The sequence below is a fragment of the Cynocephalus volans genome, chromosome 3, assembly GCF_027409185.1.
Source record: "Cynocephalus volans isolate mCynVol1 chromosome 3, mCynVol1.pri, whole genome shotgun sequence".
In the NCBI taxonomy this organism is placed as follows: Eukaryota; Metazoa; Chordata; class Mammalia; order Dermoptera; family Cynocephalidae; genus Cynocephalus; species Cynocephalus volans.
Window position 1 is genome coordinate 162,159,986 of NC_084462.1, and position 17,600 is coordinate 162,177,585.

The 17,600-nt window shown below is 38.1% G+C and overlaps 1 pseudogene; it reads left to right on the forward strand.

The window, feature by feature from the left end:
• The first annotated feature begins 2,011 nt into the window (after positions 1-2,011).
• Positions 2,012-2,923, forward strand: LOC134372786 (small ribosomal subunit protein uS5-like; annotated as a pseudogene).
• The last annotated feature ends 14,677 nt before the right edge of the window (positions 2,924-17,600 follow it).

A 17,600-nucleotide genomic window follows, 5' to 3' on the forward strand; every position in this document is an offset into this window, starting at 1 on the left:
GACCCTTACTAGGGCTGGCTGGTTAGCTCAGTTGGTTAGAGCGTGATGTTGATTAAATTGGACCTACTGAGTTAATCTCAGGTAATCTCTACATTTTAGGAGTCTTAATGTAATCACATCTGTGAAGTCCCTTTTGTCAATAAGATAAAATATTCAAAAATTCTGGGGATTAGAATGTGGGCATCTTTGGGGTGCCATTGTTCAGTCTATCACAGATGTTACAAAGCGACTAAAAGGATTCCATAGTCAGATAAGCCTGGGAAATATTTGGTATAAATAACATGAACATGTGACTTTTAATGCAGAATTTTTCTGAGCGTTTATTATAACTAGCATATATTATTACTTTTCCATTAAAACAACATAGAACATAATATTTTCTAAACTTTGAAGTAATGGACATCTCTCTCCCACCCTCAATAAGTGTTTAATGGACTAGAATTTTTGGTAAATGCATGGGGGAGGGTGTGGGGAGGAAATTGAGAAACTTTTATCACTTTCCATTACTTATGGACAGAATTAAAATATTTGAGTGATGAAATTGCTAAAAGAGCCTCAATTCCTTTGACTGTGGGTATGCCTGATTAATCAAACTTTAATTTATTACTTGCTAGTTTTCTGACCAAAGTGTCCTTTTTCAAAAAGTATGATTCCTTCCAGTTTTAGCTCTGACATGTAAAGAGGTTAGAAGTTGTCACTCCCATCCCTACAACAAGGGAAAGCTGGACAAACTGAACAATCATTTACTTTGCTTGAACCCATCAGAGAACTGAGGCTTCAGGGTAAGCCACTACCCTGAAATCTTGATGAATAGTTATGGTAACTGAGATCTGCTTAACTGGAACAGAAGCCGCTGGAGTCATAAACTCCTAGAAATACTTAGATGAAAATTTTGACAAATTATTGAAGGCTGAGTGTGGACTAGCTAGGAGTGAGGTCCGGCCGTGTGTGTGTGTGTGTGTGTGTGTGTGTGTGTGTGTGTGTGATGTGTACTTTCCTGGGATTTTCCTCCAGGAATCCCACTACGTTCACTAGTAAGGATCCAAGATAGATCCTCTCATGACCCTGACAGGAAGAGGGGGAAAGTAACCATTGTGAAATATACCCTGAGACTTCCCCTTAACATAGGCACATTCTGCAGGAGAAAGTATTTTTCAGGCTGCAATTCTGGAAACTTATCCTAACAGGAGAAATGAAAATCTTCTCTATTCCCTGGAACACCTTTCATCCTTTCTGTCTTACCTAAATGGGGAACAAAAAATATAGTCAACAGGAAACGAGGTTTGAGGAAATAGATTGGGAATGCTGCAGCCAGTGAAGGGAGTGGGAAGTGGGGGAAGAAAGATGTGCCACTGGGGAAGTGATAAAAACACTTGTGAAGGCTACAGCCTGTGACACAGCCCTCCTAAAAATGGAGATGTAATTTAAACATTATAGATCAATCCTCTTCCCTCACACCCTAACACCAAAAGCCTCCAGTGTAATAACAGTGATTATAGCCGAAAATACGAGGGTACTTTAAAAAGTTTATGGAAACATAAAATTAAAAGATAATACAAATCTTTTAATAAACTTTTTGAAGTACTTCATGCGTAGAGAAGTCCCAGAGGCAAGAGGAAAGACAAAAGCAGGACATTAAAGGAATTTGGTGCTTATAGCAAACATTAAACACAACCCAACTCCTAACCACATTAACATAAATCCTCATACTAGTGACCTATTTAAATCTTCAGTACCTGTTACTTGATACTATATCTCCAGCTTTCAGCCAAAAAATTACAGAATAAGCCAAAAGGCGTCTGTAGAGAAAACAATTATCAAAACTAGACTCAGATGTGGCACAGATGCTGGAATTATCAGGGTATTTAAAATTACTATGATTAATACATTAAGGGCTCTAATGAAAAAGGTAGATGATATGCAAATACAGATAGGCAATGTAAGCAGAGAGATGAAAACTATAAGAAAGAATCAAAAGGAAATTTTAGAAATCAAAAACACAGTGACAGAAATGAAGAATGCCTTTGGGGAGCTCATCGGTAGACTTGACACAGCCAAGGGAAAGAAAACATTAGTGAACTTGGCTGCTTCTCCAAGAGAACACCAAATGAGAGATGATGCATGTACAGCAGAGGGCCCCACGGGCCCTGGAATGAGAGTCTGTGGGTTTCTGCAGGGGCTTCAGCATCTGCATCAGAGCTGGGGCGGGAGCCCCGGAACTTCAGAAGGCAAAGCAGAGGATAGGCAATGGATCCCCATCACCAAGCTGGGCCTGGTCAGGGACATGAAGATCAAGTCCCTGGAGGAGATTTGTCACTTCTCCCTCCCCATCAAGGAGTCTGAGATCATTGACTTCTTGGGGGCATCACTCAAGGATGAAGCTTTATAGATTATGCCAGTGCAAAAGCAGACCTGTGCTGGCCAATGGACCAGGTTCAAGGTGTTTGTCTCCACTGAGGACTACAATGGTCATGTTGGCCTCCAAGGAGGTAACCATCACCACCTGGGTGGCCATCGTCTAGGCCAAACTCTTTACTGTCCCCATATGGAAAGGCAACTGGGGGAGCAAAACTGGCAAGCTCCACAGTGTCCTTTGCTAGGTGACAGGCTGCTGTGGCTCTGTGCTGGTGGCTTCAGTCCTGCCCCAGAGGCACTGGTATTGTCTTGCCCTTGTACTTGAGAAGCTGCTGCTGATGGCTGGTATTGATGACTGCTTCACCTCAGCCAGGGGCTGCACTGGTGCCCTGGGCAACTTCTCCAAGGCCATCTTTGATAACATCTCCAAGACCTATCTGACCCCTGACCTCTGGAAAAAACTATGTTCACCAAGTCTCCCTATCAGGAGTTCACTGGCCATCTTGTAAAAACCCACACCAGAGTCTCTGTGCAGAGGACCCAGGCTCCAGCTGTGGCTATGACATAGGGTTTTTATACAAAAAGTAAATAAATAAATAGAGTGAGTTAATTAAGCCTGTAAAAAAAGTTAGCAAAGTTGAAGATAGTCAATAGAATTTATGAAGCTGAAATGCAAATTAAAAAAAACAGTGAAAAAAACTGTGAGATGATGTCAAATGGCGTAATACACACATAATTAGAATACTATAAGGAAGAGAGAACAGAGTAGAAGTATTTGAAATGACAACTGCTGACAATTTTCCAAAATTAATGACAGATATCAATTCACAAATCCAGGAAGTTCAGAGAACACCAAGCAGAATAAATTCCATCCCCCTACCCCCCCCCATCTAGGTGTATCATATCAAACTGCAAAAAGTCAAGGACCAAAAGAAAATCTTGAAGGATGCTGCAGGAAATCAACCACATACCTATAGAGGAACAAAGATAAAATTTACAGCAGACTTCTCATCAGAAACCATGCAAGAAAAAAGGGAGTGCAGTACAATTTGTAAAGTGTTGTAAGAAACAAAACAAAACAAAACTAAGAATTCTATATCCAACAATATTATTCTTCAAAATGAAATAGAAATAAAGACTTTCTCAGACAAACAAAAGTTAAGGGAATTCATTACTTGCAGACCTGCCCTACAAGAGTTGTTTTAAATAGTTCTCAGGCAAAAGAAAAATTATATAGGTCAATAAATTGGATCTGCATAAAGAAAGTATAGAGGAGGAAAAACTTTTCCTCTACCTTCTTATTTTCTGTAAACGAGGCCTGTGAATTAAAGTGACAGAGGACAGATCAACAGGAGGAAAAAAACCCCAGTTTTATTTACATGTGCAATGTGTATACATGTGGGAGAACTTAGTGATAAGTACCTCAAAGGGATGTTTAGAATTTGGGGTTTATATGCTACCTTAATAGGAAAAGGGGAGGAGGAAGAAAGGCACTTATGGGAACATAAATATTTGAAAAAAAAAAAAAAAAAAGAATTTCAGAAGAACAAACAGGAAATAAGAAAGTTTGTAATGGTTTGTCTATACAGGCGTAAGTGGTCTTTCTATCCTTCCAGGGCATAAAACTCCCCTGGAGAAGGAATTTGGGGTAGGTTTTATTCGTGTTCTCCCATTTGGGGGTAGATCTGCCCTGAAGAGGAATTTAGATCAGCTTTGTTTCCCAGAAGTTGCTGCTTTTAGTCAAATAAAGGACACACCAAGAAGGCTTTCTTCTGCATCTGTTGAACCTCAGACGTCTTCAGCTTTAATCCGTATGTCAGATTAAATATATATGGCATATAATACATATGCCAAAGATACATATTTTGGGTTGGCATATTCTGATCTCCTTCAAGAGTATCAGAGCAAGAATAAATGAAAGTAAAATGAAATTTTTTACTTTTCTTGTTCTTAATTAATCTAAAGGTAACTATCAAATTATACCATACGACCCAGCTATCCCACTGTTGGGAATATACCCAGAGGAATGGATATCATCAAGTCGAAGGTATACCTGTTTCCCAATGTTTATCGCAGCACTCTTTACAATAGCCAAGAGTTGGAACCAGCCCAAATGCCCATCATCGGATGAGTGGATACGGAAAATGTGGTACATCTACACAATGGAATACTACTCAGCTATAAAAACGAATGAAATACTGCCATTTGCAACAACATGGATGGACCTTGAGAGAATTATATTAAGTGAAACAAGTCAGGCACAGAAAGAGAAATACCACATGTTCTCACTTATTGGTGGGAGCTAAAAATTAATATATAAATTCACACAAACACACACACACACACACAAACCGGGGGGGGGGGGGAAGAAGATATAACAACCACAATTATTTGAAGTTGATACGACAAGCAAACAGAAAGGACATTGTTGGGGGGGAGGGGGGAGGGAGAAGGGAGGGAGGTTTTGGTGATGGGGAGCAATAATCAGCCACAATGTATATCGACAAAATAAAATTAAAAAAAATTATACATTGTTATAATGTATTGATTGATTATAGCATATGGATATGTAAAATGAAAGAAAGCAATGTCACAAGGATGGGAAGAAGGTGTCAGGAATACTCTCTTATAAGGTACCTATACTGCATGTGAAGCAGCAGAGTGTTATTTGAAGGTTTATTGAGGTAATTTGAAAATGTATATTGTAAATTCTATAGTAACTGCTGAAAAAATGTGAAAAATACTTATAAATGATACCCCAAGAGATGAAATATGATAGAATTATTGAAAATGCTCTATTAAAACCAGATAAAGCAGAAGAAGAGGGAAAAAGAATCAGAGAAGAAATGTAACAAGTAGAAAACAGTTAAACGAAGATGGTATGTATCACTCCAACTTTATCCATAATCACTTTAAGTATGGATGGTTTAAATGCACCAGTTAAAAGTCTGAGATTCTCAGAGTGGATAAAAAGATAAGACCAAATTGTATGTTGTCTCTGAGAAATCCACATTAATTGTAAGGATTTGTATAAGTTAAAAGTAAAGAGATGGAGAAAGATATACCGTGCTCACACTAATCAAAAAATGATGATTATTTTGATCTTTGGAATCCGTAAACTCAGTATGGATTCCAGTTCTATCACAGAATGAACATAGGCAAGTTACTTAACTTCTCTATGCCTCAACTTTAAAATGCAGACAAAAACACCTCTTAGGATTGCTGTGAGGTGGATGATTAATGCATGTAGCATGTCCAGCATCATACCTGATATACGATAGGTGCATAGAATAGCATCTATTTTTCCTCTGGCTTCTCATAGAATACCGACTTATTTCTTACCCTTCTTCCTTGGCCAACATCCAAGATTTTCATAATTTCATTTCATAAAAATCTTTATAAAAATTTTGTGTCCTTTCCTTGGCATTTCCTTCTAAAATTTTTATTTTTACATATTATACTATATATTTTAGTACTGTTTATTGCACTGTTATATACAGTGGTGATTAGATGAATTCTAACAGTTTAGACATAGCTTTAGCAATAATTAGTAAATGACTGTGGCAGTCAATGCTGAGAAACTTAACAAATTATCCAGATGGGTTCAAGCAATTCTGTAAGTTAACTTTCTCCTGTTCCAGATGGAACAACAACAAAGTGTTTTGAAAATACACGTAGCTAGAAGAGGCTTTGCATTGAGTCTTGTGATTGGCACAGGGCAGGAAGTTTATTTGTCAGTGAGGCCTGAGAAGAATAGATAGAAAAATTATTCCTTAAAAATTAATGCCAGGGATGAAGAGGAAAGATACAGTCCTCCAATGAAGTCTAAAGAAATGGGTGAAAATTAATTCCCAGCAATCAACAGTAAAATAAATAAATAGCTTTTCTCACACTTATGACTTAGAAAATAAATTTCAAATCTTCAAACTCCCCGTTGACAAAATGAAAAACAATAATTATAGGAAGCCTGCTACATAGTGGTCATTTTAATTACCATGTTGTCTCTTCTGTGATATAATTAGTTTTTTTTTTAAAATAAAATTTGAAGGAGAGTTTTTTCCAGCTGGTTTTAGGTCTTCTGTATTCTATCGAGTATAATTATATCTTCCAAGTAACTATGTCCAGAATCCAAGAAAGTAAGGAGGATTAGACTCTGAACATCGTGTATTGCAAAAGAGAATCCAATGAAAGTTTGCTAAAACCAGTTCCAAAGTCCTTTCTCAGCTACTGAGCCAGTGGATGAAAAAATAAGCCTTGTGCTTCTTTTATTATTAGCAGGGATGACTGGCTGTGCTCTAAGTTGTGCCCTCCCATGTGAATGTACACTTGCTCAACTTTGGTCCATGTTATACCCTAATATTTGAACACAAAGACACCTGATGCAGATACTGAACAGAAGTCTATGGAATCCAGTAGCAGCAACCATCCTTCACTGGCAGCTGGAGTTTATGGTCGGTCTCAATATTGTTCTAACTATATACATAAAGAGCCACAACTGTCTCAGGCACATCATTGACAGGAACTCTGAGAGGCAGTAAAGTGCTTGCTGTTGTGTAGCTCTGGCCATAAAGGAACAGCTATAGTCCACTTTATTAAGTAAGAAGCCAGTTACACAGTATGCAGTGGGACGTCCTTTCTGATCACAGTCTGTGAGCAATTAGTTCGGGTTGCCAACTCCTGGAGGGGTCTTACTCTCGACTTACACTGCACACCCTGACTGTGGTATCGGGAGATACATCTAGAAATCTGAGGTAATGCCCCATGGTAGCAGTTTTTGGAGGCTAATTAAGTATTGCATAGAAAATTACATCTCTATATCTGCTTTAAAATTGCTGCCCATTAATTTGGAGCAGTCCCTGGTTTTGATGTGAAGGGATAGTGTGATTAAATGTAATTGATGGCTCATTTCTATACTGTTTATTGCTTTATGGCTATAGCAGGGTACAGCTTCCAGTTGTTAATGAGGACCCCTCCTGAAATGAGAGATAATAAGGTGACAGTGCTTTCCATTTGCACCATGCCTTAGTCGCGGCAGGACAAAGGCCCTCACTCAGACCCTGTAGGGGATTGAATTATGTCCCCCCAAAACTCACTTTGAATTGTGTCCCCCAAGTTTTATGTATTAGAAATGTCCCCCCCACACAGTGACTGTTAAGAGGGTGGGAAATCCTATTATGGTAATTGAAAGGGGGTCCTTGAGGAGGTGACTGGATTTTAGGACCATGCAGCAGTGAATGGATTAAAAATGGTGGTCAGGGGCATGGTTCTGAGGGCTTTAAAAGAAGAGAGAGGCGAGTCTGTCTCTCTCTCTCTACTCTTTCTGCTTCCACCATCTTGCAATGTGAGACCCCTAGGTCATTGTTGCCACCACCAGATGAACTTTGGACTTCCCAGCCTTGGAAACTGTAAGCAATAAATTTCATTTTTCTTTATAAATTACCCAGTTTCAGGTATTTTGTTATAAGCAATAGAAACGAACTAACACAGATCCTCTCATTATCTTCACTGTGTACCAGCCATGCAAGGGGTCAAGGTTCAGAGGTGCAGTTTAGCAGTCATGATTCTACACAGAGGGCTAGTTGCCTGGCCACTGTGAGCAAGCCAGGACTTGGAATCCAGCTCCACACAGGTTGCTGTTACACCTCTCTCTTCTCAAACCTCAGCCCCTTCTTTCCTTTCTCACCCCTGTTTTCTCCCATTTACAAATGGGAAATGTGAAAAGCACAAAGGGAGAGGCAGGGAGCATTTCCTTGTGTGTTTCTTTTTTATTTGAAAAGGAAAAAATTTCTAAGAAGCTTCTACTAGACTTTAGACCAGAGTTAGGTCTCATGCCTACTCCTGGAACAGTCACTTTCAAATGGCTGTAAAATCTCTAAGACTGGTTTAAATCAATTGTGATTCTTCCCCAGGGGTTGAGTCTATTGCCACTGGATAAAACTGGGGTTCACATGGCCAGGAAGAATGGCTAAGAGCTGGGCACTCAAGTTTGGTGGACATAGATAATTACTCACTCTGGTTTCTTTGGCAAGTCTCAAAGTCTCTGTTGTTCTCTAGGCTATCATGGCTTCCTGCCTAGGTTGCTGGGGCATCAAGGCCTTCGGGATGCCAGATGGCTTTCTCTCAGTTTCTCTGTGCTGGAGCAAGGTTATGTTACACAAAAAAATAGGGATAATGGTCCCTTTTCTAAAGTATTTTTTGTATCCATGCCTGTAAATTTCTTCACTCAAAATGCCCTTTTCATGATGCCTGAAGCTCCTTTATCTATGGACATCAGATACAGGCCCTGGTGTTGGGGTCGTGAGCAGAGATCTGTGCCTCTCCAAACCAGTTTTCTCTGAAAGGAGATTGTCCACTACCCAAATCCCATTTTAGGTGCAGTTGCACAGCATGCTACTTGGATAACAAGTATTAACAAACTAAAATTGAAGTTGAAGGTGTAATTTTTAAGAAATTAAACTTTAAGCTTAACAAGCTAGAAGAATACTCCCAGAATATTTGACTTGAAGAATCAAGGTATAAGTTGTATACATTAAAAAAAAAATAAGAAAGCTTATATTAGACAAAGAGCTTGGAATGTAATTGAGACAGACCACACCAGAAACATCTGGGTCTGGAAACTGGTCAGGTTTATCAGGTTGGGGTGCGCCTATGATTTAGGACATGTTTTATATAATAAGAGGAAAATCAGGCAGGGGAAATATAAGTGTACTTCAAAAAGTTCATGGAAATAGCAAAAGAAACAATTAAGAGAGTGAAAAGACAACCAACAGAGTGAGAGAAAATATTTGCAAACTATGAATCTGACAAAAAAATTAATATCAAGAATATACAAGGATCTCAAATAACTTCACAGTAAAAAAACAAATAACCCAATTAAAAAATGGACAAAGGAACAGAATAGGAATTTCTCAAAGTAAGATATATAAATGGCCAACAGACACATGAAAAAATGCTGAACATCACTCAGCATCAGGGAAATGCAAATCAAAACCACACTGAGATGTCAACTCAACCCACTTACACTGGCTATTATTAAAAAGACAGAGAATAACAAATGCTGGTGAAGCTGTGGAGAAAGGGGAAATCTCCTACACTGTTGGTGAAACTGTAAGTTGGTGCAGCCATTATGAAAAATGGTATGGACTTTCCTCAAACAACTACAGATAGAACTGCTGTACAATCCAGCAATTCCACTGCTGGGTATATACCAAAAGGAATAGAAATCATCATGTTGAAGAAATACCTGCACCTCCATGGTTATCACGACCCTATTTATAATACCCAAGAGTTGGAACCAACCTAAATGTCCATTGTCAGAAGACTGGATAAGGAAAATGTGTTATATATACACAATGGAATACTACTCTGTCATCAAAAGGATGAAATATTGCCATTCACAGCAACATGGATGAACTTAGAGAAAATCATGTTAAGTGATATAAGCCAGGCACAGAAAGAGAAATAGTTCATGTCCTCACTTATAAGTGGGAGCTAAAAACAATAAACAAATAAAAAGAGGAAGAAGGAAGGAAACAACTATCACAACAATACATTGAACTTTCAAAGGGAGAGAACAGAACTGAGGCCTCCAGAGGTGGGAAGGTGGGGGATAAGGGAGGAACTCATCAAGGGCCATGAAAAATGATTACACTGTATAATGTTAAATATACTAATTATCCTGATTTGAGCATCACATACTGCACACAGGTAATGATATTCAACTTTGTACACCACAGATATTTATGATCAACTATGTTATAAAAATTAAAAACAAAAACAAACAAACAAAAGTTTGTGTACAAATAGAATTAAAAGATAATACAATTCTTTCCATAAACTTTTTGAAGACCCCTCATACAATAGTATGAGTGATTGTTGGCACATTTTTGCCATGCAGAAATCATCAGAATCAGCACATTTTCACCAGTATATGGTGGACATTTTTGAGGCAGGTAGAAATTGAGGAAATCCAGTACACAGAAAGAAAACCATAAATGGTTAACTGCCATTATAATTGCAACCAATGTGTTTTTTGATAACAAGAATGTGTGCATTCAGCCATTAGTATCAGTCCTGACTGCAGTTAACGGAGCCTAGATCCCCCTCACATCCAATACCCCCCATCATAGATTATCCCAGTGCCAACGTACCACTCTGAGATAGCCCTGTCATTGTGGGGATGTTAGGTTTGTTTGGGAAAATGTTTGGCTGCTGTGTGCCTTCCTGTGTAGACAGAAGCTTCATGAGGGCAATGGCTATAGTTGCTTTTGTTCATTACAGTATCCTCGGAACTATCAGAGGGCCTGGTTCAATAAAATACTTTAAATAAATAAATATACAATATTTATTTTATATGGATGAACAAATAGATTTTAGGATTAGTCTTTGGTCCTTAGAAATAGTGAGAGTTGAAGATTAGGGATAAAGTTGATGCTGAAGCTTTTATTTAGAGTTAGACACAAAATTAGAATAGAACCAGGTCCAAGAGAGATTTGAAGCTGAGAACTTCAGTACTTAATGGGTCTGTGTGGGGAGTGAACGTCAGTGTAACCCCTTCTTATGGGCCGTGATGTGGAGTCAGAGCAGTGGCTTAAACTATCATAATTATTGGACAGTTTGTCTCACCTTTTCTGCCTGATTGGAAGGTCTTTGAAGGTGGACATCTTGTCTGGTTGATACCTGCATCACCCCGTGTTTCTTGCATGGGTAGACAATCCATGGTTGTTAAGTAAGTGAATGAATCAGTAAATGAATAAAAAGTTTTCAAGGTTAGAAACTATCAAGATATGAATGGAAAGGGGGGAAGTCCAGACGTACAGCTAATGCAATACGGAATATATTAGACAAACACTTATACTTTGGCTCTGCAAGAGAAACTGACTGCACTTTCTCCCTTAAGTTAATAAATCCTAGGCTCAGCTGGTTTCAGTATCCAACACAAATGACAGTTGCATTTTTGTCAAACATGTCAATGACAATCTCCAGATATGGAACAACTATATTTCCCCATAAAAGGGAAATTGTAGATAACTTGACCTGATTTTTTTTGTGATTGCAAATGATTTTTATCATGGCCAAGTACTGTGAAATAGTCTTCATTCCACAATATATATAAAGTGCTTGCAATGTACAAGTCTCAGTGATAACAGACAATGAGTCAGACATAGTCCTCCCTAAAGGAGCCCATCTTCATTAGTGGATAGAGTTGCATTGCAGTCCTAACCACATGATTTTTTGTGAGTCACTTTACCTCTAACACCTCCAGTATTTGAACTTGTAAAATATTTGTTTTAAATATTAAGAGGGGCCATATCTGCAGATTCAGAGAAAGAAATCTGGCTAGGCAGAATTTGCCGACTATGCCTGAGCAAAGACTGAACTATTTCCCTTTTCCTTCACCAATGTTTGTTCTGATGGTTCCTTTACCCCCCTCTATTTTGTTCATTCTATTCCCAGCCACACTATCATTCCTTTAAAAGAGACCCATGCTGTTGCTGCCCTCCTGTTTCATTATTCCCTACCACAACAAAAGCAGTGTAGGTGTCCTGGTTCTTAAAAGCAATGAAGGGATGAGTTTGGGATACATTCCTATCCGAAAGAAGTCACATCGCCCCTCACACTGAGAGGCAGCAGGAATTAATGATGACTGAAGATTGCCACTCCAGAGTCCTATGATTGAGCCAGGGTTTCAAAATAACCTTTAGCTTGCAGGTCCCTATGAGCTTTTTAAAATTTTCTGCACTTGGCTACGGGTCGTAGTTTTTATCACACTATGTTGTGTACTCTTTTATTTAAGTCAAGAATGGCAAAAATCTTCACGTGGTATACTAACTCCTATTGTTTAATAGTTGCCCTTTGCAGCACTGGGTTGAGAAGAATTCTGAGATGACAGAAGGCTCAGGAGGAGTATCATGATTGACTAGCCATGTCTGCCCTGCATGCAGCAGAAGATAGCTTGTGCTTCCCAATTAAAGTATGTGGTGGGCATGAGGTGACACTGACTATTCCCATACCTCCTCTTCTTTGGGAAGCGCTGGTCTATTTTATTCTGCAAGATAAAGACTAGATCTCCATCTGGAACTGAAAGGCAATGTTAAGTGGTGGCTGTGACCTAGAAAAAAGTCTACCAATGCTGGAGTGGCATGATGAGCAAATAAGAAGCTGTTAAGCCAATGCTGAGCACCAACCTCCTGAAGCTTCAGTAACTCAGTCTGTGTTGCTAGAAATCCAGAGCAAAAAATGAAGGCAGAAGTGAGGTAGGGAAAGGCAGAGTAACACATGAAGACCAAGAATAAGGAGACAGCCTAATAACTGTAACAAAGAGACCAAATATGCTGGCTTTAACATGTTTATTTGTATCTCATGTTCAGTCTGCAGTAGGCAGTCTTCTGGGGAGAGAAGCTTCTTCTCATTACAAAGAGGATACTTTTCTTCATTTGCTAACCCACAGAAATGGGAAAAGGGCAGGGGAGGACATGTGTATTCATTATTTTTGGTACTTGACCCTGCAGTGGCATATGTCAATAGGATGTCCTCCTTACCCGTTCCATGGGTCAGAATTTAGTGATATGCCCACAAAGTTGCAAGACAGGCAAGGAAACGTAGTTTCTAGTGGGGAGGCCATTTGCCCGATTAAAACTCAAGATAATGGATACTGTTTGAAACTTAGTGATTACTCCTTTATTGAGGGAGTTTTGGATGCACAAGAGGAAACTAAAAGGGGGAAAACAAGACCAGAAATGTTAGATACTATTGCTGTCTTACCTGATATTCACTCTGCTTTTTCCTTACTAATTTGTCTCAAGTTTTGGGTTTGCAGTCTACTCAAATAAAAACAGCATTTCTCAGCATCTTTTGCAGCTGGCTGACCATGCGATAGTTCTGATCTGATGAGATTGAGAGGGAGTTGTTAGTTATAAATGTGCAAGCTAACAATGTGCTTGACTTTTTTTTCTGTTTTATTATATATATATATATATTTGCATGTGTTTATATAAAACATAAAATTGCCATTTTAATCATTTTTAATTGTCATGGCATTAATTACATTCACCATGTTGTGCAGCCATCACCACTACCTATTTCTAAAACTTTCCCATCACCCCAAGGAGAAACTCTGTACTCATTAAGATATAATTCCCCACTCCTTCCTCCCTACAGCTCCAGAAACTTCTAATCTACTTTCTGTTTCTATTAATTTGCCTATTGTGTATATTTTACATAAGTGGGATTATATAATTTTTTTGGTGTCTTATTTCATATAGCATGATGTTTTCAAGGTTCACCCCTGTATCAGAACTTTATTTGCTTTATGGATGAATAATATTTCATTGAATGTATATACTACATTTTGTTTGTTTTTTATTTGTCTTTTGAAAGATATTTGGGTTGTTTTCACCTTTTGTCTATTGTGAATAATGCTGCAATCGACACTGGTATTCCAGTATCTGACTGAGTCCGTTTTCAATTCTTTTGGGTATATACCTAGGAGTAAAATTGCTGGGTCATATGGCAATTCTATGTTTAGTTTTTTGAGGAACCACTGCTTTCCACAGTGGCTGCACCATTTTGCTTTTCTACCAGAAATGTCTCACCAACATTTGTTGCTATTATTTTTTTAATTCATTACTATAGCTTTTATAGTAAGTGTGAAGTGGTACCTCATGGTTTTGATTTGCATTTCCCTAATAACTAGTGATGTTGACCATCTTTTCATGTGCTTACTGGACATTTGTATGTCTTCTTTAGAAACGTATTTATTCATTTCCTTTGCCCATTTTTTAATTGGGTTCATTGCTTTTTTGTTGTTGAGTTGTAAGAGTTCTTTATATGTTCTAAGTATTAAAGCTTTATCAAACAGGTGATTTGTAAATATTTTCTTCCATTAGGTGGGCTGTCTTTTCACTCTGTTGATAGTTTACTGTGAGGCACAAAAGTTTTAATTGTGATAAAGTCCAGTTTATTTCTTGGTGTTACTGCTCATGCTTTTGGTGTCATATCCAAGAATACATTGCCAAATCCAAGGTCATGAAGATGACAGCGTGCTTGACTTTTACAGTACAACTTTAGCACTACAAGAATGTTTTTTGTTTCCTGGATTATCACCAGACATTGATTTTCATTTAAATCCTAGGAACTGCAAATGTCATTAGCCTTTCCCATAAGTTGTTACTCTCACAGACAAATATAGATTGAAAAGCAGTAAGTTGAGGTAAGATTCAGCAACCTGAAGACTTGGTTTCTATTTCAAGCTCTGCCAATGTGGCAGACACTGCTGACCTTCCTGTTATCCATTTTCCTTCTTTCTGGTGACAGCCTCTGCTATTTGAGTTCTCAGGCCCTGTGCTACCTGCAGGGTACCAGTCCTACCTTAGAGCTAGGCACATGGTTCAGTCACACCCTAGTCCTGGCTAAAAGCAGGACATTCTGGTTCAAGAAGCACATTTCATTTGCACAGATGCATTGAAATAGAATGATTTTTTTACTGGTAATTGTGGTACAGCAGCAGAGGCTTCTTCCAACTGGATTTCAACCCAAGGGAAGAAGGTCTGGAGCTACTGGCAGGCATATTGCACTTATGGAGAGAACTTGCCTGAGAATGGCGCAATGTAGGTGATGGAGAATCAAGAACTCTGGAGAGAAGAATGTAGTCCTGGTGAAATTTTTTGAGACTATGAATCAAGGTAAGCCTGAAGCTATCCCTATTATTGAATTTGAACCAATAACTCCCCCTTTTGCTTAAATCAGTTGGGTTGGGTTTGTAGTCACTTACAGCTGAGAGTCCTCCTGGACACAGTAACCAACTATAGGACCTTGGCTGTATCATTTCACATCTCTGAATCTCTGCTTTGAATCTGAGATGCATGAGTTTAGTTTTAAAACTATGGAAAAAAACACATTGCAAGGTGAAGTAACTGTCTCCAAGGTCACACAGAATATCCCCAGAAGCACTGAAATCTATAAGCTCAAGTTTTGGATGTTTAGTTCTAGCACAGAAAGAACATGGTTTTTCATTAATCAGAAGACTAACAGATGATATTTTCTGCAGACTTGCTCAGACCTGAAAATTCCAATATTATAGAATGAAATCTGAGCCTTTAGGTAAATTACTTGATATTTTCACCCTGCTGAGCTGCAGATGGACAGTACAGTATGAAATGTACTAGGAACAGTGCATGCACCCACAGTTGATGTCCTATGAAATCTGCAAATTATGCTTGACAAAGGAAATTAAACTTGGCTAAAAGAAAGCTTTAGGCAGTTCTGAGACATTGAATGAGCTCTTTTTCTCACTTTCTTTTTAACATCTCAAGTTCATGAACTCATTTTCTTTGGCTCACATTTCATCATTTCCCTAACAGATGGGGTTATTACCCATATCTTGGCTGGGATAAGACTGTAAGACTGCCACTTTCTCCTGGACAGTTCCATCTTCCTACAGGCTACATTAAATTGGCACACACCTGCTTGGTTGAAAAGACCTCTTCTCACACTGCAGATGCTTAGGTTTCCTTCCTTCCTTCCTTCCCTTGGTCCTTTGTCTAATTCTTAGAGAAAACTCATCTTCAGAATCCCTTTCCACTAACCCCTCCCTTTGGCAGGAAAGGATTTTATCTTTTGACTGTCTTCTATATGCCTTATTGTATCAGTGGTGGCCTTCCCTCCAGGAGGTAATCAACTGAAGGAAGTTACTCTGAATTTTATAAAGCAGATTTTTTATTTTGCTTGAAACTTGAGAAAAGGGAAAAAATAAACTTTGATCCCTATAGAGGCAGAATTTGCAAGGAGAAGCCACAATCATGAAAAAAATCTTAAAAGTGTAGCCTCATTTCTTTATTTTACAAATGTTTGCATGAGGACCAAATAGGGATGCTCAGAATTGCACAGCTAATTCCTGGCATGGTTAGACCAAGTCACAACAAGTTTTTACTGATGCCTTGCCCTAAACATAGCCCAAATTCTTCTTTATAGAGAAATTCTGAGGTTTCTAGGTTTTAACTTAGAAAATATCTAATTAGAACAGAGCCATAGAATTCAGAAGGATCGTGCTAATGGCCAGTTTTATATGATATATTTTAAACATGTATAACTATTGAGTTATTTGCATAGCCTCTGGATTATTTATTTTTTCAATATTTAAATTTATTCTATTTTACTTTAAAAATATATTTGTATATACATACATAGATTATAATTTTACATAAATACATATTTTTACATCAAACCTACTCCCTTTCTATTTTCTTGCTTCTTCCTTCCTTTTTCTTTCCTTCTCCATCCACTCAAATCATCCCTCACTTCTAGTATTTCAGGAAAAGTAATTACTCTCTGTCATCCCATGCATACATATTATTAAAAACTTATAAGTGGACCTATATAAAGGTTGCATACATATATGTCTCCCTAAATTGCATTTTTGATATTGTTACACAAATAGCATTACATTAGATACACTTTAAAACATCTTGCTTTTAGCTACTGGAACTCTAATATTTTACATAGGTATGATTCCTGTGATTATATATTGAAGGAAGTCTTGGATATATTAACCTTAGTCATTTTCTAGTATCTGATTGCCTATGTTCTCTTCCATATACCCACCCTAATCTTCTTCACATACCTTATTTCAATTAGGATAGAGATGAAGAGGACGTTGCACACTGTAAGTACATAATTAATAGTTGCCAAATGAGTGGCAGAATGAATGTTTTAAATGTAGACTAAGATATATATCATAGGCAAATGGTGGAGTGAGTTGGGGGTGGGATTTATAGAGATTGGTAGTTCAGGTTGGATCTATACTCCAAAGCAAAGAACATTAAAGTTGTAAGGCCTTACACCGATCATCTCCAGTGGCTTTCATACTCTATGAGCGTAAGAATCACTTGGAAATATACATTGTGTTTTGGTAAATAAGCATTGTTAAGATGCACTCCTGGTGAGGCTGTATATAGGTCCTCAACCACATTTTGACAGGCTTCTCCTTTGACAGATGAGAAAAGTGAAAGCTAGGGAATCATTGACTTGCCCAAGGTCAAACAATCATATTTATTGACAGAAATTGGACTAGACACGAATTATTCTTCTTTGAAATTGAGTACTAGTGATTCTTAACGTACGTTGAGGTGTCTTATTTTTATAATCTCTGGTAAAGGCTTTAAAAAATGTTCCAACTGGCTTCCTTTCTCTAAGTTATTTGCAAAAAACATTCTACCAAATGATTTAGGACTTTTAAAGTTAGAATG